Below are 22,848 nucleotides of genomic sequence, written 5' to 3'. Positions count from 1 at the left end.
ATTTTAAAATATTTTCTCTCCCAATTTTCCCTCATGCTTAATAAAGGATCATGATTTTTCTGTAAGGACATCATTGTTGTCTCTTCAGCCTTCAAATCTAAGGAGTGTCCAGGAGCAGTCTCAGTATCCACCTCATCCCAAAGATTATGGACATTCCCTGGACTTCTAACTTGCCTCTAGGTGCAAAAATGCATTTGGCTCTTTATAACTAATTTGATAACAGTACTTTTTTATGAAGGCTAAGGCTGACTGTGTAACTACTTTGTTTCATAAAGCAAAAAATCCAGAATCTTAATCATTTCATCAGATGTCTCTCATTGTGCACATATTCTTCCTTGGAAGGTTATCTCTATCTTTTATATTGATGTTTCAATTTTGCATAAGTAGAGAAGAGAGTGGAATATATACCATGCATTTGCATTTGAAACTTCAAGTTTTATCTAACAGACAATACAATTCACCTCTCTATCTCATTATTTAAGTTTCTATTCTCTAATTCATAGGGAATTACCATTCAAATTGTAATGAAAAGTCTTGTCTATACATTTCTTAAAACAAACATACAAGCCATGAGCAGTCATAACTAGCTCCTGAAAACTGATATTTCTTTTCTCCATTACCTTTGCCTCATCTAAGCTTTTCTGCCTTTTCAGTGTACTTTACCTGAGACAGCACTTCTAACTTTTCCCTTCCTGACAACTACCTGTTATTTTCATGATAGTATTATTAGTAAAATATCTTATAGTTCCTCTTGTACTGCATCAATGACCATAATATCTTTTAACTGGTAATTTTTTCTCAATATCATGTGTCCTTTTTTGCTATGGAATAATATTTTGAAGAGCCTAAAACTACTGCATGATTAATATCATGCATCCAGTACCTTACCTTTCAGTGAGACAGGAAGATCTTAAGATTTACATCTTTCATAAATTTGCTCTGAAGAGGATCAATTATATTCCTTTTATTTAGTCTCATTAAAGTTTCTTTTGGATCCCTAACACATTTCATAGAGATTCTCATCTAGGTTTTTCAAAGCTTAATCACCTTCTCCCTGCTGATAAACATATTGCCATTTAATGACATATTTAATTCCCTTCTGCACCTCCTTTTAACAAATTCACAATAAAGTACATCAATGATATATTGTTCTTTCTAATGAATGTGTCAGTAGTCAAAATAGTTTCTTCAATGACTTAATGCTTTATTTTGTATTCCCTTTTTAAGAGATTTGTTATGTCCTTACCTTACATCCTTTTTGCCCCAAGCAATAAGGCTCCTCTCATAGAAAGGTAAAAAAACTGATGGGGAACTCAAAAAATGGGTGCTTTCCTTGAACAGCATGTATTCCTTCATGAGACTACTTAGTTTCTCTCATTTTGTCCATTCAGATATTATTTTAATTATTTTATATGAATGTTATATATTTTAAAGTTCTAATAGTGTTTTGGTCACACTCATATTACTATATCCTCCAGTATTTCCCTCAGCTTTCCATTTTTAATAACAAGCAATTAATTCTCCAACATCTCAATACATTTACAATAAAAAACACTTGTCTGTATTCTCTTCCAACTGTGTTGTCCCATATATTCTTCTATATTGAAACAATTTTTAATGTCACATCTTCTGCAAATACTCACTGAGAAAATCTCTGTTCTACCCTCCAAGTGGTGGTGCTTTTGCTTCTTGCAAGTAATCAGAGGGTTGCTCTATAGTAAGAGTGTGCATGGATGCATGTATGTGTGTGTGTATACAAAGGTTGCACAAAACTTTCTACTAAGCTGAAGGAATGCTATGAATATTCCCCTACACCAGTCCAACACGATCCAGGTATTTTTGTCCCTGGCTTCTTTCATTCCTCATTCTTTATTCTCAAACACCAAAGATTATACTTATACTGTTAGATCTTAAGTACTCAGTCCAAAATTTGGTCAATCAACTGAATAAATGGGCTCTATAAAATGCCTATATAAGGAGTAAATCAATAGGAGTAAATCATGAGTTCTTAATCAGTAAAAACAGAAACCACCAATACTCAGGTGAACTTCAAGTAAAACTATGGGAAAAAAATGCTGTTAGAAAGCAACTGTCATGGTGTGTGTGAACCGACAACCTGTAATCTCACACTTCCTAATATTCACAAAGATGACTGTATAGCCTTAATAATGTTTTTACTGCATCATTTTTAACTTCCCTGACCCTTAGAAAAGAAAGATATCCAAATTATGGAACACGTAACAGCCAAAGTCAAGCAGAGCTGTAAGAAACACTGAACTCTGGGAATGTAGGAGATTGTTTTGTCCAACCACCTGGAATTGAGTGGAATTTTTTTTTTTTAAATAATGTACAGTAATTTATATAAATACATGTAAGTAATAAAGAAATTAATTATTCCAGAAAAACAAATTCCTAAGCTAAAAATACAACTTTTCTTTGAGAAAAATCACATAATTGCTGACATTATAGCATCAGTTGAATTAAGTTCTATGGTTTTACCAAAGGCCAAATTGAGGCAAAGTTAGGTCAACTGACCTAATTAGTTTAGATAGTCAGAAAATGCCTGCTAGTTCCAGATCCTGTTCTGCAGAGAATATGTGTTATGTTTTCTAACATATATAGACATTAGAAATACATACTTGCATCACAGAAGTACTTATATGATGTATATAACATAGAATCATATATACACATATATATTATGTATAATAAATCATCAAGGTTACAGTGCTATGGCATTGGAAATGCTGCAGTAACATCAGTATTTTCTTCTTTTATAGCAAATTTACTAAAATACAATGTAATTGTTACTACTGGGTAATTATACAATGCATTAATTGTAAAACAAAAAAAGAAAAGTTACTTTAAAGTGAAGTGTTCATTGAAATGTGTTAAGCAAATAGAAAACAATGACTAAAGATGACTCCTGAGTGACACAAAAGATATTCCAGACATGTAAAACATTACATTCAATTACTTAAATTTACTGTCCATTTAGGGAAATTTACAAGTTCAGGTACAGTATTATACCTAACTAATCCTGTTTTACCCATAACTGATTATATAATTAAATATGCATAATAATATTAGTACATTAAATTCCTTAATACTAAATTATAAATAGATGAAAATAGCAGAGTTATAAGAGTTACTTTTATAGTCATACTAAATTATAAGTAGTATGACTATCAGTTTAAAAAGAAATAGGAATTAAAATACTCTGTTTCTAGTGTATCTATGTTAAAGTTTGTTGTATGGTAATAGAGAAACAGGATATAGAACAGTTGATTTCACTTTATCTTCATTTAGTTAGTTTTGTGAAACAGCTATTGCTTACTATATTTCACTACTTTGCTACTATTCAGTAGGTGCCCAAGAAGCTAGAGTTGCTGGCAGTCTGCTTAGCTTCAATATGTCTACCAGGTCAATCAGGTCCAGTTCTGCTGCAGGTTTTAGTGTTAAAAAAAAAAAAAAAAAGTTTCCCTAGGTTGTGTTTCTTCCGAGATGCTTCAGTTCCCCATAAATGCTCAAATGCTCTTTCTTTATACTCCTCCAGGCCAAATCAATCCCCTCTCTCATACTCTCTAAACTCACTCAACAGCTCATACATTTAGCCCTATTGGGCTCTACTCAGCCTTCAAGTCTATATGTTCCATTTTTCTGTTCATGTCAGACTCATGAAAATAGTTCACAAAGGTACCACAACATTCAGGCATTTGATATTAACAATGTGTGCAACATGCAGGAATAAGTACAAAGATGGGCTATCACTTATATACTTTTCTAAGTGAAAATAGCAAACTATCAGTCTGCCTTCATGTCCATTAAAGCAGTTCATAATTTCCAGTCATTTGGCTTCCTGTCTGTTACAAGAAAATCTGGAGAAAAATGAATAAAAGAGATGCAGAGACAGATCAAGGAGAATGATCAGAGAGTAAGAAGAAAGGACTCACCTCTTTTAGTCAGTTTTCCATTTTAGTTTGTTTCAATAGTTAAAGAGGGAAGAGATTTTTTGCACACTCTTTAATTCAGATGTCAGTTTCAATATTTGATGCTTGACTGTTCTGAAATATAATCAAAGTGCAGCAGTTAAAACTACTAGCCTGAAACAAGATAAAATTGTTAACATGGCAAGCAGCTACATATTCATTAAAAATCACAGCAGTGCTGAAAGGCTTTTATATCAGTGCTCGGTGGCAAAATTTTTACATGGTACCAGCCCTCCTTGCAACACAAAAAGCACACAAAAAAAGAATATGTATAATGCTGCATTTGTGGTGCCACCTCACATTTTGCTTTCCTTGCACTTTGAACACTTTGTTGACTCTTCTACAGAAAAAGACAAGGCTAGTTACATGTGTTTGCCTCAGAAAATGTGACTTTCTGTAAGCATGCTTCTCCCCTGACCTCTTCCTTCTACAGACTTTTCTCATACTACAAAAGCACCAAGGAATCCTATTGCCTCTGCCTGGAAAAGCAACAGAGAATGGTGACCAAACAATCAACAGGCTGCAGCTATATACATGGTACTGCCCTGCAAGCATCCTATGTGTGGCTGACAAAATTGCAACAGTAAGTCACTGCACTTAAAAATATATTACTTTTTTAAATTATATAAATAGAGAATATTTATTTCCAAGCCATTTTCTTTCTTTGGTAAGGAAATTGATATGAGTATCTTTCCCTTCTTAGTTCTCCAGTACTACTCATTGAGACTAACAGAAATAAATGGCTTTCCTCTGTGTTCTGTATTTGAATTTTATGAGTCATATCACTATTCCAAGTTTTCTCATTCCTTTAGGATCTACCTATCTTATTATTTTCTCTTTGTTCATTTCTTCTTCTTTCTCTCTTTCTTTCTCTTTCTTTCTTTCTTTCTTTCTTTCTTTCTTTCTTTCTTTCTTTCTTTCTTTCTTTCTTTCTTTCTTTCTTTCTTTCTTTCTTTCTTTTCTTTCTTTCTTTCATGTGAACAATTCATAAGTACAAGACAGAATAAGCACAAACAACTTTTCTTGTAAATGCAGTGAAAAGCACCAATCTTTTACTAGAAAGTAAAATAAAAGAGAGAAAAGGAGAAAAAATACATTACTAAGTGTGGCATTGACACGACTATGCTGAAATGTGATGAATACAACAACTTATTCAACATATCAAAAGCTACTAGTTATTTTACACTCTTGATGCTCATTCAAAACATCTGTAAACACCTTTACACAGACCAAAGCTCACCACTGCACACTGCTTGCTAGAAAAACAAGTAAAAATTTTCAGAGTAAAAATAGCCTGCAAATATTATAAACTCAAATATTATAAAGCCAGAAAAGATCAACCTGATCAGAAACTGTGATATCCCACTTCCCACAGTCCAGAAAGCTTTCTTAAGTCAACTCATTTGGAAATCATAGAATCATAGAGTGGTTTGAGTTGCAAGTGACTTTAAAGATCACCTTGTTCCAACCCCCCTCCCACGGACAGGGATGCCACCCACTAGATCAGGTTGCCCAGGGATGCACACCATAGAAAAACATCAAGCTTTAATTGAAGTTTTTCCAAATAATCACTAAGAGGACAGGATAAACAACCTCTATACAAAAGATAGGTTTATTCCTAGGGATACATTAACCTCAAAAGCAGTAAATGATGATGAAGACTGCAACCTGGCTTTTGCTGCTTTTTTGCTGCTGTCTTTTATTTACCATAACACCCATTTCCAAGATGAACTAATTCCTGATGCTGGTTCAGTAAGTCTGCAATTTACGTCTGAATAGAAACACGTTCCACCAATGATAACACATTCTACATAACTGGCTTTGGGGGAAGCCAATACCTTGAGATATATAACCATTTTCTGTGCATTTCTTTATAATTCTAAAGCTAACTTTCACAGAATCACAGAATTGTCTAGGTTGGAAGAGACCTCAAGATCATCAAGTTCAACCTCTGACCTAACACTAACAAGTCCTCCACTAAACCATATTGCTAAGAAAACTTTCTAGTTATCTCCAGCAAGTCTGCCTTTAAGCCATTTTTCTTTCTATGCTGTGTAGGTTTGCATGTTAGAAGGGGAAGAAAAATAGGTTTAAAGCAGGAAAACGTGATGGTAAAAGCAGAAAGAGTGGCAGTGGTATAAAAAGAGAGGTAGATAACCAGAAGTTACTTTTAAATCACTTCAGAAATGCATTGATTTCCAGTTGACAGAATTATCTTTTGGGAGAGGGCTTTAATTTGACTATGTTATTGACTACATCATAACTATTTTAGATTTTCCTTGAGAGTATAAAATTGACAGAGTATATTTAATTGTAACAAATAAACTGGATTGATTTTTCCATAAAAGGTCTCCTAAGGGAGCTTTCTAAGATAGACCTCTAAAGAATCAAATCAGTCAAGTGTTTATGCAGTGCCTTCTGTTGTAAGGACTCCTCTGAACCCATTGAAACTCCTGTGTTTGAAGGTGTTTGCTTGAGAACCTTGATGAAACTGGATCAAATGGATTTCTCTTGTCTGGCAACATTCTCTTGGGTTAAGTGAAATTTTAACTTGCCAGATATATTTAGTGTTGATAGAAAAAATGAAGCCAAGAAATGTAAAGGAATCACCTGCATTACACAGGCGTTATCCATACTGTCATACTGTGAGCTGCTGCCTAACCTGTAAAAGAAGGGGCAAAATGTAAGAAGTTTCTGCAAATACACATGTATTCTAAATATATGATACAGTTTTCAGACATGGACATGGATTACTTTATTTCTGTAAAACATGTGGCACTATCCAAGTCTACAGCCCAAGTTTAATCAATATTGCTTTAATAGTTCAAAACTGCTGAATTCTTCATCTCACTTGCTATTGATCCTTCTTATTTGTGTAAGCTCATATATGCTAGTCTTCCCTATCCCTGTTCCCAATTGCTTTCTTTTTAAATCAGAAATAAATCAGAAAAGTTGCACAGAAGAGCAAGATGATGGAAGGTACAGAGTGACTCCTGCACAAGGGACAAACAAGTAAGGTAAGACTGTTCAGGCTGCTCAGGGAACTATTCAGCAAGGTCCCCTGGGAAACTGCTTTTGAAGGCATTGGCGTCCATCAGTGCTGGTCAATCTTTAAGCACTGCCTCCTAAAAGCACAAGATCAGGCAATTCCAAAATATCAGAAGTCAGGCAGGCAGGGAAGAAGGCCAGCCTGGTTGACCAGGGATCTTCTACTGGAGCTTAGGCAAAAAAAGGAAGTGTACGACTGCTGGAAGAAGGGTCAGGTGATGAGGAAGGAATACAGGTATGCTGTTCGTTTTTGTAGGGAGAAAATTTGTGTGGCCAAAGCCCAACTAAAGTTGAAGCTGGCCACGTCTATGGGAGACAATAAAAAAGACTTTTTTTAGATATGTGAACAGAAAAAGGAGGACCAAAGAAAAAATAGGTTTGTTACTTGATGGGAAAGGACTCCTCACATGAAATGACATAGGCAAAGCAGACATTTAATGCCTTCTTCGCCTCTGTCTTCAACACTGATGATGGGGTTCATGACCCAGGGTGCCCTGAGCTGGAGGACCATGATGGTGGGAATGACAAACTCCCAACCGACCCTAAACGTGTGTGGAATTTGCTGCTCTGTCTGGATCCATACAAATCCATGGGTCTGGATGGGATTCATCCCAGGGTGCTTAAAGAGCTGGCTGATGTCATCACGGGCCCTCTCTCAATTGTTTTTCAACAATTTTGGGAATCTGGAGAGGTCCCAGTAGACTGGAAGCTGGCAAATGTCATACCAATTTTCAAGAAGGGTAAAAAAGAAGACCCTAGCAATTACAGGCCTGTCAGTCTCACGTCAGTGCCTGGTAAAATTATGAAGAAGATGATTCTTGAAGTTATTGAAGTGCACCTGGGGGACAATGCGGTCATTGGTCCCAGCCAACATGGGTTAATGAGGGGTATGTCCAATCCATGTGCAGCCAGGTTCTTCAGCAGAATTTTGTTGGAAACTACTAAAACTTTTAGTAAAATTCAGGTAGAAAATATCCATGGCCATTACCTCATCTGCTAAGTGGATCTTGTCATAGAAGGAGACCAGGTTAGTCTGAAGGCAGGACGTGCCCTTCATATATGCATACTGATGTTTAACAGAAGTGCAGAAGTTCAAACTGTAGGCTATCTGATCAGTGCTGACTTTTTATTTATTTATTTATTTATTTCTAATAAGGGGACACAATGAATTGACTTTTCACTCAACTCAGGTTTGACCTGAAATTGCTTTAAAGCATACAGTCACCACCATAGCAGGAATTAGACTCATCTTAAAACCCTGAGTTTCTGGTTCAGTTTCAGCACACAACAGTGACTCATTTACCTAGCTATTGTAGACCAGAACATTTGCAAAAAGCAGGTTGACTAAAACCAGGTTTTAGGTGACAAATAATAATTTAACTGCCACTATCTTGTTTTAGCTAGGCTTGGTCAGAAAGACACCTGGAAAAGGACAGAGAAGAACAGCAACAAAGATGAACATGGAGTAGGTGTCCAGGAAGGCTGTGGTATCTCCATCCTGAGAGATCCTGAAAGCTCATTTGAACAACACACTCAGCAACTTGATCTAATTTTGACACTAGCCCTGCTTGAGTGGGGGCTTCAGCTCGATGACCCCCTGTGAATCTTATGCAAACGATTCTGTGATTCTATAATTCTAGGAAACAGCCTCTAATCATTTCTGTACTACTTCTGTGCAGAATATCAATTTACAATGCTACCATTATTGTAAACCTAAATACCAGTGCAAAAATGAAGCTTGGGCCTTCAACTTTTTATTACATAGTAAGCTACTTAGTTTCTTTCCTACATGATGGATCTTTATATTCCTAGGTTTCTGCTGTCATGAACTATTTTTAATTAACAAGGATATACTGTAAAGGAGATAAACCAATTTTTTATTTTTTACCTGATTATTTTGTTGCCTTTTTTTTTTTTTTTTTTTTTTTTCAATTCTGTTATTTTTATTAAGTAATCCACACTGAAAGAATGACAATGTTACTAGCAATTTTTCTACAAGAAAGATCAGGATATCAACATCATTGTAACAGCCTAAATCGGTTCCATTACAAATATGTACTTAAAGGAGCTTTACATATAGTGCACCTTTTCAGTGAGGGTACCAAATGGCAGATAATCACAGATGTTTGGTGGAGGTCTGTTTCACAGCATAATTTACTACATATTAAGGCACTAACAAGTAACATCAACATTTTGTTGTTGTTGTTGTTGATTTTATTTTATTTTTTATTTTTAAATGCTGGGCAGGAACATCATATATTTGCCACCCAAATTATAGCAAAATAGCAATAATTAAAGAAACAGAGACTGCATAATAGCTACTGGCAAATGAACTTCTAAATTTTTAATTAGAACCATACCAGTGTGGTAGTAATGGGAATACCATAAAGCTTAAAAATGAACACAGAACACAGCCTTCTTCTTATAAAGCCAAGACTGCAATATTACATGCACTTATTCCACCTCATTTGTAAAATTAACAGTCTCCCTTAGACAATTAAAAATCATGCTGAGTACTGAGCCACAGTAAATTACAAATATAATTAAGTAAATAATATGAAAGCCCAACTCCCTACTTAAGTACACTGCCAATTCAGCTAATTCAAGCACAGCAAATATTAATGCAATACTTCAATGTCTACAGCTCAGCTACTGATGTGCAGTAATAATAATGCATCGAGATTTTGTCTGTAGTCAGAGCAAACTACTTATCTTCCTCAAGACAACTGGAGCACTGAGTTACCAGTAAGTTGCTCTTATCTTCTGTCATCCTGCTGCATTTAACCTGGTTATATTTGCTACCAATTACACACACACACTCTTCTGATTATACTTCACTCTAAACTGAAAAGAAGACAACCTACAGCTATTTAACAATAAAGGATTAAAATCAATGCCGATTAAAGGGCTCTTCAAAGAGTGAATTTTAATTATGCTCCTTTAGGAAGTCAATAGACAATCACTACTGGCATCCACTTGTTTCTGCATCCAAAGTAGAAATGATTCATATCCTGAGAAATCCTCCTGATTTCAGTAGCTAGCACACCAATGATAAACATTTAAAAATTCTGAATCACTGATAACTTCAGATAAATGCTATGCAAGAAATAAAACTTGTCTAAAATTATGCTGACAGCACATGTCACTTGCCAGTAATGTACGCTAGTGCTGATATGCACTGCTATCTGTTTACAAGCTCACAGAGAAAGGATTAAATACAATTTAATTCATTCAAACTTAGAGATGTATTTGTACCACTATACAGCAGCATATGAATGGCAGACATTTCACTGTCTCACAGCAGTTGTATTATTCTCATCCCAACCTCATAAATATTAATTGTTTTTGAAACTGATTTATAAGTCTGTACATGACAAAGGAAAAATCCCAAGCACAGGCTTTCCCTCAACATCCATTCACAGGAGGAATAAAATATTCTCTATGAAATGTTCCTGCATCAGCATCAGTGGGAAGTTCTGTAATCTCTTCTAGTTGGAGGTAAATGGTTTTAATTTGCTCTTCAGTGTAAGTGAAAGAATTAGTTATACACAGCCTTAATATTTTCAAAACTCTTTTGCAATGAGTAGTGGCTTCACAGCTGTTCACCCAAGAATGTCCTACTCTGAGATTTTGCATGATGTGTGCGTGAGTTATTTGGCTCAAAAGTAGGAGGATGTATAAAACAGAGGCAAATTAAAAAAAAAAAAAAAAAAAAGTAAAATACATTCTTCTGTATCAGAACACCCTCGTACTAATATCTATGTATCTATGTATTTTAAACAGGAATAGATAACAAAGCAGAAAACTAACAACTGTCCAAAAGGGATGAGAGAAAGATAAAAATCTGAGAGCAGCAGGTGAGAGACCTAGGAAAGAAAGGCCATACACAACATGAATGGTTATGGTCACTCCTAATAGTTGCTGTATTACTTGTATGGAGAAGTCCTTGCGCAGCCTTCTTCACAGTTGGTAGACACCAGGACTTCCTGCGAGGTGAAACTCTCACCACACAGTGCACACAGAGGATGAGCAGCTAACCCCAGCTGCCATGGAAAAAGGCCAATAAAGTACAAGAGATGTCCACACCAAACAGCTAGGCATGTGGCACACTTTCAATAGGATCCCATTTGCAACTGTGCTAATGGCATAAGCAGCAGAAGAAAAAATACATAAAATATCCTCATGAAATTTGTACAACACATTAGCAGTCAAGCTCAGTCAGCCTGTTTCTTGCTCCTAAGGAAGGAAGCAACAGACAGAAATTTTAGGACATAGTCATTTAATATGAAATAATTTAAGAAACAATGTATGGAGACCAACCTGTCCGTCACCCCTTAACATTTTATGTATTTGTTTATATACATATAAACACTACATATACATATTCACACTACATACATGTATGTGATGGCAGTCTCCTCCTTGCACCTGCAGAGTCAAATGAAATGTTACAAAGAGCAAGTACATTTTTTTTTAATTCAATATACTGCTTCACACTTTATGCAATTTCTGCCTAAAACATCTGCACATAATAGAAGTGTTTCTAACATAATTCTGCCAATTTTTAAAAAAATGGTGTACCTCAAATGACATTTTCACTAATGTATAATGCTTTTTACCAAATTATACCGGTCTCCATATTCCTCACAACTACATCAGGTCATTCTTACTTCTGGGAACATGCATATAAGGAAATGGAAATCTGCTTGAGGCACTGAAAGAATTATTGTGTTTTAAAACCACTCTAAGTTTTCTGCCCTCTCTTCTTCAATATAATATAAGACAGGCAGGAGAAAAACAACCAACCAACCAACAACAACAACAACACACAAAACAGGAAATAAACACCATGGTGTATTTTTTTTTTCATAGTACAAAATGAAAACTAGGTATCTTCATAATACAACTTCCAGAATATGGATTTTAAATGTGTCCAGCTTATGAAGTTCTGTCTGAAGTCCTACTCACTGCTTTCTCTGACAAACTCAGATCAATTCAAACCCATCTATTTGACAGTTGACATTTGGGAGAATTATTTTAAACTTTCCATTAAATCTAGTTTTTGACGTATTATCAATATGTAACTTACATCATCTGTGATGTTGGTGTAATTTTCACTTTTTTTTTTTTTTTTATTCCAGAAATTCAATTGTGTGTGGAACTACAGGCTTCAGAAATCATTTAATGAAATGACAGTAAGTAAGGCAAAACAGATTTTGAAGCAAATACATAATCCAACTTCTACACATGGAAATGTAAAGTTACAGCAAAATAACACAATGACTAAAAAGTATTTAGAACAGGATACTGAATTTAATGTTAATTGTTACACTGCAAGTAGAGATGTATGCCATATTAAGAGGTATTTAATATAATCTATCCATATACTGTTTATATATAATATATATGCAATATATATATAGTGCAACATATAAACCTGTTTGATTATCGAAGCTTCATACAAAAAGTTAGTATCTATTTTTAATATCAATAGGCATTTATTGTACCAATATGCCTGTGCTTGAACACTTCTGAAGATATAACCATAGACTACACAAGACTGCTCTGTATTATTTCCTGTGATGGACTACACCTTTTCTCCTTTATAGTGGAAAATTGTAATCACTGAAATTCTTTTTACTTTGAAATGCCAAAAATCTGTTTTCAGCTTAAGGAGTACACATGATGCATTCAAACAAGTTTAAAAAATTGCATCCAGCTGTTTCAGGGAGAAATTCTCCGTTTCACATTTGTTTGAAAATACACTGTATATTAAATATATCTACTTGCATAGAACAATTAGAAATCTGCGAATTGGGATACTTTGATAATCTAGTCATAATGTTTCATAAAAGGTTGCATTTATAATAATGTAAGACAGTCAATATAACAGAAAGCCTGTCTACCAAAATATTTCAAAATATATTTATTTTTATTCACCTTTCCTGGTAAAAAATGTCCTTTTTTTTTTTTTTTTTTTTTTTTTTTTTTTTTTTTTTTAATTTCATCAGTTCCATATTATTCCATGTCTCCTTTGAGGCCAAAGCTAAACATCAGTTTTGGTGTATGATTAAGGCTATCCCTACAAAATGACATGGTTAAGACATTTGGTTAGGTTATGTTTTTCACATACTATGTGCAGCTTTTTTGCTCAGTTTTTTTGCTCCATTGGCTGTGCTTAATCTCAGTGCTTCAAACTTGTCAAACAGAACTCTGGATATTATACTAGATGATGGTGCGTGTGTGTGTAGAAAAGCCATCAATAGAAAATTCTCTACCTTTCCATCATGCTACAGTGGCTGGTAAAATAAAGAAACTTTACTGCTGCATGAATTCCCATCCAACGGAACTGTTTTAATTCAAGGCACAGTAGGGATCACATGTTATTTCCTGCACAATTACCCATTCCTTTTAGTAAAGGAGATTTTTTTTCCTTGTATATCAGAGTAAGCCATGTATTTTTTCACCTTACCAAGTTAAGAACAAAAGACACAGACAAGTTCAAACTATGTTGTCAACAGTATTGATTCATAAGCCTGCAAAATAATCTTGTGCCACTGGGATAATTCATGAAAAGTGGTCATATGCAATTTTACATACACGTATCAGTTCCTGATACGTGTATGTAAAAATGAAAAATTATAGCATTCCAGGTTTATCTTTATTAGCTATAAATTATTATTTTTTTTATAACAAAGTTACAGAAAACCTTTGTTAGTAAGGAGCTAGTTTTGTTCACTGTGAAAGAAAGAAATGAAGTTTAAATAATTACCTTGGTAGTTACTGACCTGGTACACTTGAGACAGCAACTATCTTGACAATACTGCTAAGCTGACCATAAAAAATATTTTCTTTTTATTTTGTATTAATAGCCAAGACACATAAAGATGATCTTATGGACTCAAGAATGTGGTATCTTTTGCATAGGAGTTCACTGCTGACTTATCTCTGCTCACACTGGTTGCCAATTTTGCCGTTGATTTGAATATGAACATAGGATGAAGTAAAAAGCTTTTTAAAGGTCTGACACTGTAATCAGGTTTATTGTATCTCCCTGCACAAGTACCATTTTTCTACATTTTCTTTAAGAAAGTTAAAGAAATCACCTAATCAGGAGAACATTTTTAGACATGTTCTTGATTAGAGACCTCATAACACACCAGTGTACAAGAGGATTTAAGAAGGACAAATGCAGAATACAACTCCTGCAACTTTTGTTTTTGGTTGATTAATTAGTTTGCTAACTGCTTGATTAGCTAGTTTGTGCAGTACTTAGGAAATGTAAAGCAGTAACAAGTGCTAATTAATCATATTACTTATGTAACATTCAACTACAACTGCAAAGTGAGCACAAGTAACAAAATTTTAAATATGAAAAGCATAATGCTGAAGAAACAAGTCCGTATTGCTGGTGGATTTTCTTTGGAGAAAAAAACAAAAACAAACAAACAAACAAAAACAAAACAAAACAAACAAACAAAAAGACAAAAAACAAACAAGAACTGAAAAGCAGTCACAGGTAGCAAACAGTAGGCTGTTGCTGCAGAAAGCAGGCATCACTGTGAGTGACAGAAGCAAGAGATGAGGTGGATGAATGATACCAAAAGTGCTGCCCAACTGCTTATATTAAGGAGAACATATGGTGGAAAAGAAGCAGAACAGCGAGGAGAAATGACAGTTTTATCGAATTGCAAATGAGAGGTAATAATTTCAACATCCACTGTGACAGAATACTTCTCTGTGTTATTATAAGCTCTGCTGGATGCTTAGACCAGCTCATGAACTGGATCGTTTGATGCCACAGCATTTAGTGCAGCAAGGATGGAGGTGTAAAGGTGCTCCTTCTTTCCGATGACCTAATGAACCTGCTCTAACTGGAACAGCGTTTTCTGCTGTCAGAATGACTTAGGAGCTGAATGATAAAAGGGAGACGTTATTTATTGCTTTCACCAAGTGAAAAATCATGAATAAATGGATGAAGCAAATGTAACAGAGTACTTACTGATGGTAAAAAAGGAGGAGAAAAGGACTAGTGGTATGAAACATACATATCTCAGAAAAGATATATCTGCTGCTCTAAGAACAAAGATAATTTGAGTTCTCTGAAAGGATGAGAAGAAAAAGAAACCTCACATTATTTACGCCCAAAGTCAAACATCAGAAGAAAGAAAGAAAAGGTCTAAAGCATTCTGCTAGTGAAAATAAAACCCTTTTGAAATACCTCTTACATAACTTTCATTGGTAAAGTTATAAAATGAATAATAATGAGAGTTTGAATGTACAGCTAGTTATAGGTATAATAAATTTATTGAAAAAAAAGATGAAAAATCAAATTAACATATTCATCATCATAAGTAAGAACATTCAAACTCTTAAATACTATTATTTCTGCAATATCAAAAGCATTCCATAGAATAATAAATAAAGTTTTAATAAAACTTGATGAAGAGGTTGATTTCTGTTCCTTATTTTTTGGTTATTTTATTTTCTTTGGTCTGCTGGTATATGTACAACAGTCTGCAAAGATGATTTAGTAACACATGTACAAAGACAATTTAGTAATCATATATATATAGTTAATGTTGCTTTAAATATAGAGAATACTGAAAAATCTCATGGATGGATACCTTAAAAAATAGAAAAGTTCCAAGGATTTTGAAATACCATTGTTAAACTTGTCTAATAATGTATGAAAAGTGCAACAGAATTCATTTGTAATTTTAAATTAATTTGCCCTGACACATTATTAACAATTTTTAATATTTTATTTTACTGATCATGTTCCACTGAGTCTTCTTTTCACTAGTTTTCATTATTTATTATTTATAAAATTCTCTTTAAGATAAAGCACTAAGAAAACCATACATGAACTTTTTAGGTACTCTGAATTTTATGTTGCTTACATTAATAAGGGAAGAGTATCCAGGAATGAGAGTTTTATTATTCTGGGAGGCATTATGACCACCCTTTTTTCCTGGAGAATTTCTTCATAAGGATTCCCTGAGGTGAAATGTAATTCAGAATTTTAGCATAATGGTCAAGAAATCTAGGAAAAACAAGTTAAAAAATCTAGGAAAAACAAGTTAAAACAATTAGTTGAAGCCCCTCAATGGAAGTTTCAGGTCCTCAGTGCCAATTGCTGCATTATACGGATCCTATCCTCTTGTGCTCCATTTGTTTCTAAACAAACAGATATTGTGACTTTAGCACTGAGAACATGAACTCTGCTGACCATTGCTTGCAATTTTTGGTACTTGTACTATTTTTTGACAAAAGCTACATATTCCAAATATGAGGATGACAATAAAATAATGAACATGCAAACCCACAAATAAATTTTGTCCTCTGTCAAGGCACAGTACTGAAATAGGTGCCTAATCTAGTCTCAGGCTGCAAACTGTGGACAAACAATTCATTAGTGGTTATAACATTTCCTTCCTCCCCCCTCAGAGACTACCTCCAGACTTGGGATAGATACATCATGACTTACATTATGCTCAGATAATGGATTTCTGACCAAATGATGAGGCAAGAAAACATATTCTTTCACAAACACTGAAGTTATGACTCCAAGAGCTATTCTTTACTGAGTTTATGCTTATGGTGCATCTAAGCCCCACTGGAGAAAACAGAGCACATGAGGCTTAGCAGACCCTACATGATCATATTTTGAGCATTAGGAAAATATGCTTTCAAGTGGTAGCTCATTCTAGCTAATCCTTGCAGAAGATAGCACACACAAAAAAAAAAAAAAAAAAAAAAAGCTGAAAAATTTCAACTTGGGATGGTCTGAAACCTACTAAATACCTGTTGATATCTCAAGACCAAGTTAGAACACAGATATCCTTGTAGATAAAGGATCTAGAATGTAAAATATTGAACTGGTGTCATATCTGTTTTCAAACCAATTCATAAATGTGTCATTGAATACAGAGAGATGAACTGAAGTGCTATAATTGGCAAATTTCATTTGCAATACTGAAGTGGAAGCTATTAAGACAGTAATCAACAGCTGAAGGAATGATACAAAATGACAAGGAGGATGGTATTTCTTGCTTGTTGCCGTTGCAGATGATGTTGCTTATATTTTCACAAGTTGCTCAGCACAGCAAGCAAATGTGCTCTCTTTGCAAAAAAGTTGACAGAGATATACTCTGCAGTCACAGGTCTCTGATTACAAAAAGGAAAGTATGAAAACTTCTGTTGTGCTCTTATCGAGACTTGGATCACTGTCTTGCTTATTATACAAGTGTATACAAGTGTATCAAGAAGGTTAAAATAGTTTTCTTATGAAATAAATTATGTTATAAAATATAGGAGAAAATATCACAAGTAATATATCAATGCAAATCCTTAAAAAAAAGCAAACCAAACCATATTATGCAAAATAGCATTTTTTGTTTTTTTATACATTTCAATACATTTAAAAGCTGATTCTCCGAAGTTTAGTGCAGGGCCCTCAAGTCCTCCTTATCCAACAGAGCACCTGTACAACCTGTATTTATCAAAATCACAGCTATTTTGATGCTACAAAGTATTCCTTTTCACTCTATTTTATCCATCCTTTTATTATTTTAGGTTAGTCACATTTTTGTATACAGATTCACAATACCTGAACTTGAAATCTGCATATTTGGAAAAAACACATTGCAGCTTTTTGTGTACAAAACCATGTAGATAGTACTCTACTACTGTAGACAGCACTATGGTAGCCTACTGAAATAAGACTGTGCCGTTTTCATCTTTTTTTTTTTTTTTTTAGTCTCAGGTTAGGAAGATTTCCGGACTCAAGTGAAATTTGTTTCCCATCTTCAGCAGAGGGAACAAATTTCAGCAGCCAAGGACAGTAAATAATAATTTTGCTCTAAGCCTCAAATAATTTTGATATGTCTTTTCTTAGAAGCTTGTATTTTCACAATTTGCAAATATAATTCACAGTATTATTTAACAAGGAATCATTTTTGAATCATTTTATTTGAGTACTAATAGCCCCACATGAGGAGGTGATAAGTTCCAGTCTTTCTAACTAAAGAGTTACCAATTCATTCTATCTTTCTTTAACTATGTAGAGAGCTATGCAGAACAGAACTGGTTGGCGTGATATTGATAAGATACATATTTATATTTCCTGTGTGAGGCAGAAATGATGTTAGGGCTGGGTTTGAGGATGGGGGATTGAATTGCATTTCTTTAAAGATTCTTTTAACAATTGAATTTCTTTAATAATTCTCCATTTTTTTTTCCCTAATACTTAAAACAATAGAACTTTTGGTTGGACTTAACACATGCTGCAGCAACCTCTGCATTAAATGACAGCACCACAGGAACATTAGTACTCTGTTTTGGTAGAAATGCATGAATGAAACAAACCCCCAATTCACAGTATGTGAATATGAGGGAAGAAATCTAGCTAAGTCAGGGGAGAATGTTTTTGAAGCAGGAAGTGCTTTAATACCAGATGCAAGTGATCTCCCTCAATAGAGCTCACTACTGCAAGACTAAAGAATGGATAAGAGATAGAATTCAGTCAGGGCTGAGTCATAGTGGTAGGAATATTTTATATGTGTTTCTGATCAAAATAAATTTCACTTAAAAAGGTAAAGAAAAATTATTTTGTTATGCAAAGTCAATACTTCAGAGTCTATTTTTCAAAATATTTTTTCAGCATTTCTTAGGTAGTTCTGAGAAAGAATATCTTCCTTCAACTTTTTAAGCTCCATGGAGTGTAATGAATGCCCAACATGAACAGAGGATGGTTTAGAAGAAAGTGTTTTCACCACTGAGAAGATACTATGGAACTTTATAATGTTAATATCACTCTCAGAATAGATCATGGTTTAAGAGGAGTATGCTTTTACCCAGACTATCATCTCATCAAAATGCCAAGAGGCCAGACTTTCAAAAGTCTGGAAGGCACATGAAAGTCCAGTAGGATAAGATGTTCAGTTACCAAAAAGAGAATTGTTTATGTTCCACCTGATTACAGCTGAGATTGCTGTTAGAGAGTTCTGTCTGAATGCCTAAAACAAATCTTGTCACCTCTCCTCCACACTTTCTTTGTAGCTAAAAAAATAAATAAATTACCAGATTACATATCTCATTATATGTTGCCTACCTCTCTAGGAACAAAAGAAGTTTCTTCTTTCCCAAGGAAAAGGGGAGGGAACTTTAATCTTTCTTACTATTGCTATAGTACCTTGCCTGGCTGTACAGGTTTGCAAAAATTGTTGTAGTTCAGATGATCTATGCTCAACAAATATTAACAAGTAACTACCACCTCATTTCTAGTGATAGTTATCCCAGAAGAATGTTAAAACATTGACATGGAAAATCTTGAATGACTTTACTTTCTCTTGATTTGTAGCACAATATCAGATGTTTAAAGTGCTTTATGTTGACCATCATTCTCTTTCAGGAACAGTACAATCGCTACTTCACAATCACTACTGCCACAATTCCCAGTACTATCTCCTTCTCTCTCTTTCAAATTGAAGAGTGAATCTGTTTTGCCTTTTAAAACAAAAATGACTATTGACAGAGCACTCTCCCATATTGTTCTCTGACAAAAGCTGGATGAGCAGGTTTTTCAGTTTCTAGGGGAAGATACAGCTGAAAAGAGTCATAAAGTGCATATCCAAGTGTAATAGTAATTGCCCAAAGCAAGGTAGAGAGCTGTTTTGAGTAACTGCCCATGCATGCCATTTGCTCTCCAATATAACTATTCCTTGTCTCTCTTACACAGGCCAAAGAAATCCAAATCCATTTCATAGAGTATCCCCTCACATTGTTTTACCAGATTACAGACACTTTTGTTTAAATGTCAATTAATGTTGCAGATAAATATAAATAACTTTCAGTCCCTGAGACAGTAAGATTTGTGCAATGTCACTGACCTCTTTTTAGAGACTCTAAGAGTAGTGATGGTGGGTGATGAAACAGCAACAGAAAGATAAACGGCTTAAAACAGAACTTTGGTAGAAAGTGTGGAAATAAGTATGGAACATGATACTAGGAATTCATTCAAGTAATCAAAGAAAGAAAAACATTTTAGCTCAGGAGATAAGGGCCTTGCTTACAGTTTCATTTATCAACAGAAAATAATCTCTGTTCAGGGTAAGCTAGTGCAGTCAGAAGTGTTTAAGCATGAAACTTTTAAAACTTGTGAAAACTTCTTATTGTTTTTGTCTAGATTGCAATCAATGCTACAGACTGCAATGCAACCTATATATTTTTGAGCTTCTTTGGATGCAACAAGCAGTTTGGTTATGGTAACACACGATACAGCAAGATATAATCTCCTCTAAGTTCAATGTTGATAAAATCTAATTATGCTTTATTTATTTATTTATTTATTTATTTATTTATTTTTCCCAACTCCCTCTGGGAAAGCAATGTATTACAGGAGAATGGCTTGGGTTGGACAGGATATTTAAGATCACCTACTTTCAGCACCCATGCCATGTGCAGGGATGTCACCCACTAGACCAGGCTGCCCAAAACCCCATCCAGCTTGGCCTTGAACACCTCCAGGGAAGGAGCATCCACTGCTTCTCTGGGTGACCTATTCCTGTGCCTCACCACCCTCATAGGAATTTCTTCCTAACATCTAATCTTAACCTACTCTCTTTTAGTTTATAACCATTGCCCTATTGCTACATCCCCTGAAAAAGAGTACCTCCCTATCTTTCCTGTAGACCCCCTTTAGGTACAGGAAGGGTGCTGTAAGGTCTCCTCAGCCTTCTCTTCTCCAAGCTGAACAACCCCAGCTCTCTCAGCCTGTCTTCATAGGAGAGCTGTTCCAGCCCCTTGATCATTTTTGTGGGCCTTCTCTGGACTTGTTCTAATACATCCATATCTTTGTCAATGACATAAACAATGGGATCGAGCGCACCCTCGGCAAGTTTGCAGATAACACCAAGCTAAGTGTTGCATTTGATACACCACTCATATAGAAGGAAAGGATGCCATCCAAAGAGACCTGGACAACCTACAAAAGTGGGACCATGTAAACATTATGAGGTTCAACAAGGCCAAGTGCAAGTTGCTGCACCTGTGTCAGGGCAATCCCAGACGTGAGTATAGACTGGGAGAAGAACTCACTACAGAGGAAGACTAGGGGATTATGGTGGACAAAATGTTTGACATGAGCTGGCAGTGTGCATTTGCAATCCAGAAGGCCAACTGTGTCCTAGGCTGCATCAACAGAAGAGTGGCCAGCAGGTGGAGGGAAGTGACTGCCCCCTTTGCTCTGCTCTTGTGAGGCCCCACTTGGAGTTCTGCATCCAGGTCTGGGGCTCCCAGCATAAGGAGGTGGATCTGTTAGAACAGGTCCAGAGCAGGGTCATGAAGATGATCAGAGGGCTGATCATCTATCAGCTGATCTATCCTATGAAGACAGACTGAGAGAGCTTGGGTTGTTCAGCCTAGAGAAGACCCTGGGGAGACCACATTGCAGCTTTTCAATACCTAAGGGATCGTATAAAAACGCTGGAGAGCAACCTAAAATAAGGGAGATTTAGAGTAGATGTTAGGAGGAAAATCACCCAGAGGGTGGTGAGGCACTGGAACAGGTTGCCCAGAGAAGCTGTGGATGCCCCATCCCTGGAGGTTTTCAAGGCTGGGCTGGATGGGGCTTTTGGCAACCTGGCCTAGTGGAAGGTGTCCCTGTCCATGGCAAGGGGTTTGGAACCACATGGTCTTTAAGGTCTCTTCCAACCCAAGCTGTTCTGTGTTTCATGAACAATACAGATTAATGTTTGCATGTGCTTCTCATGTTGAAATATATATCTGAAACAAGCCAGGAAAGGGCGCATGTTTAAACATATGATTTCATAAACAGTTTTATATATATATATATATATATATATATATATATATATTTCATGACAATTGTATTCTTTGGAATGAAATTACTAAAGTTATCTTTTTTTGCCTATTTTGAAATTCTTATTTACTCCTGGATTGTTATCCACTCAAGAGATGGATATTGCTTTCTAATAAACTGTCCTCTACATTAAAATAATCGCTTAAGCAGCATTTAAAATGTACTGTTGTTATTGCAGATTATGGTCCACAGCTGAGTATAAAAAACAAAGCACTTTCAAACTCTTCCACCCCAAACTGTCATAAATTCATATTTTTATATGTCATTGCTGAATTGCCTTTACGTGAAAAAATAAAACAAATCCAAACATGATAAAAACATCACTGAAAATGCAGACATTTTAAACTCCATTTTAAATGAACCAACAGAACTGAATAGTCATTTACACTCAGTGTTGGTACTTTACGGAAATATTCCCTAAAATAATAAATGGAAGGAGGTCTTATGTCTTATATTGGTAACACGAGTCTGAGGTTATAAATACTCTGATAAAACTGTAACATCTATAGTTTTAGAAAAGAAAGCAAAGGTTCCTAAATTTCCTGTTCCATAATGGATACTGGGGATATGAAGCTGGACAGGCCTCTGAAATAGATTATCACAGATGGCACATTTAATCAGTTTTGATGCAAAGTTTCTTACTTTTGGCACTTACTTTGGTTCTAAGGGATTTGTCCTTGCAAGTGCAAACAAACTCTGGGGTTCTGGATGGAACAAAGACTCCTCTAAACCCAGGAAGCATATCCTTCCACAAGCCATCTTGTCTGGAGACAGAATGGAAAAAAATTGTGTATCATCAAGACTGTAAATTCTAATCTGCCCTATTTTAAAGCTTTAGTGCAGTAATTTAAAGGACTGTTGCTTATTGCAACAAATATAAGGTAGTACAGAAGGAAAAGGAAAAAACTTTGCTGGAAACCTATTACT

General features: G+C 35.1%; 1 protein-coding gene across 8 annotated transcripts in view; it reads right to left on the bottom strand.

Moving 5' to 3' along the window:
- The window catches only part of DLGAP1 (DLG associated protein 1), a 410,173-nt gene that overhangs the window by 253,016 nt on the left and 134,309 nt on the right, over window positions 1-22,848 (bottom strand). For 5 of the 8 annotated variants that reach the window (XM_038174624.2, XM_021268892.4, XM_072034762.1 and 2 more), the window contains one exon: window positions 3,954-4,064. The exons of 2 other annotated variants lie outside the window; for them this stretch is intronic. The gene's annotated coding sequence lies outside the window, so the exon portion shown is untranslated. Of the gene's footprint in view, window positions 1-3,953; window positions 4,065-22,576; window positions 22,686-22,848 lie in introns of all 8 variants that reach the window. One more of the 8 variants, XM_027452003.3, reaches the window with a different exon arrangement.

The sequence above is a fragment of the Anas platyrhynchos genome, chromosome 2, assembly GCF_047663525.1.
Source record: "Anas platyrhynchos isolate ZD024472 breed Pekin duck chromosome 2, IASCAAS_PekinDuck_T2T, whole genome shotgun sequence".
Lineage (NCBI taxonomy): Eukaryota > Metazoa > Chordata > Aves > Anseriformes > Anatidae > Anas > Anas platyrhynchos.
This window is presented reverse-complemented; position numbering and strand designations above follow the sequence as displayed.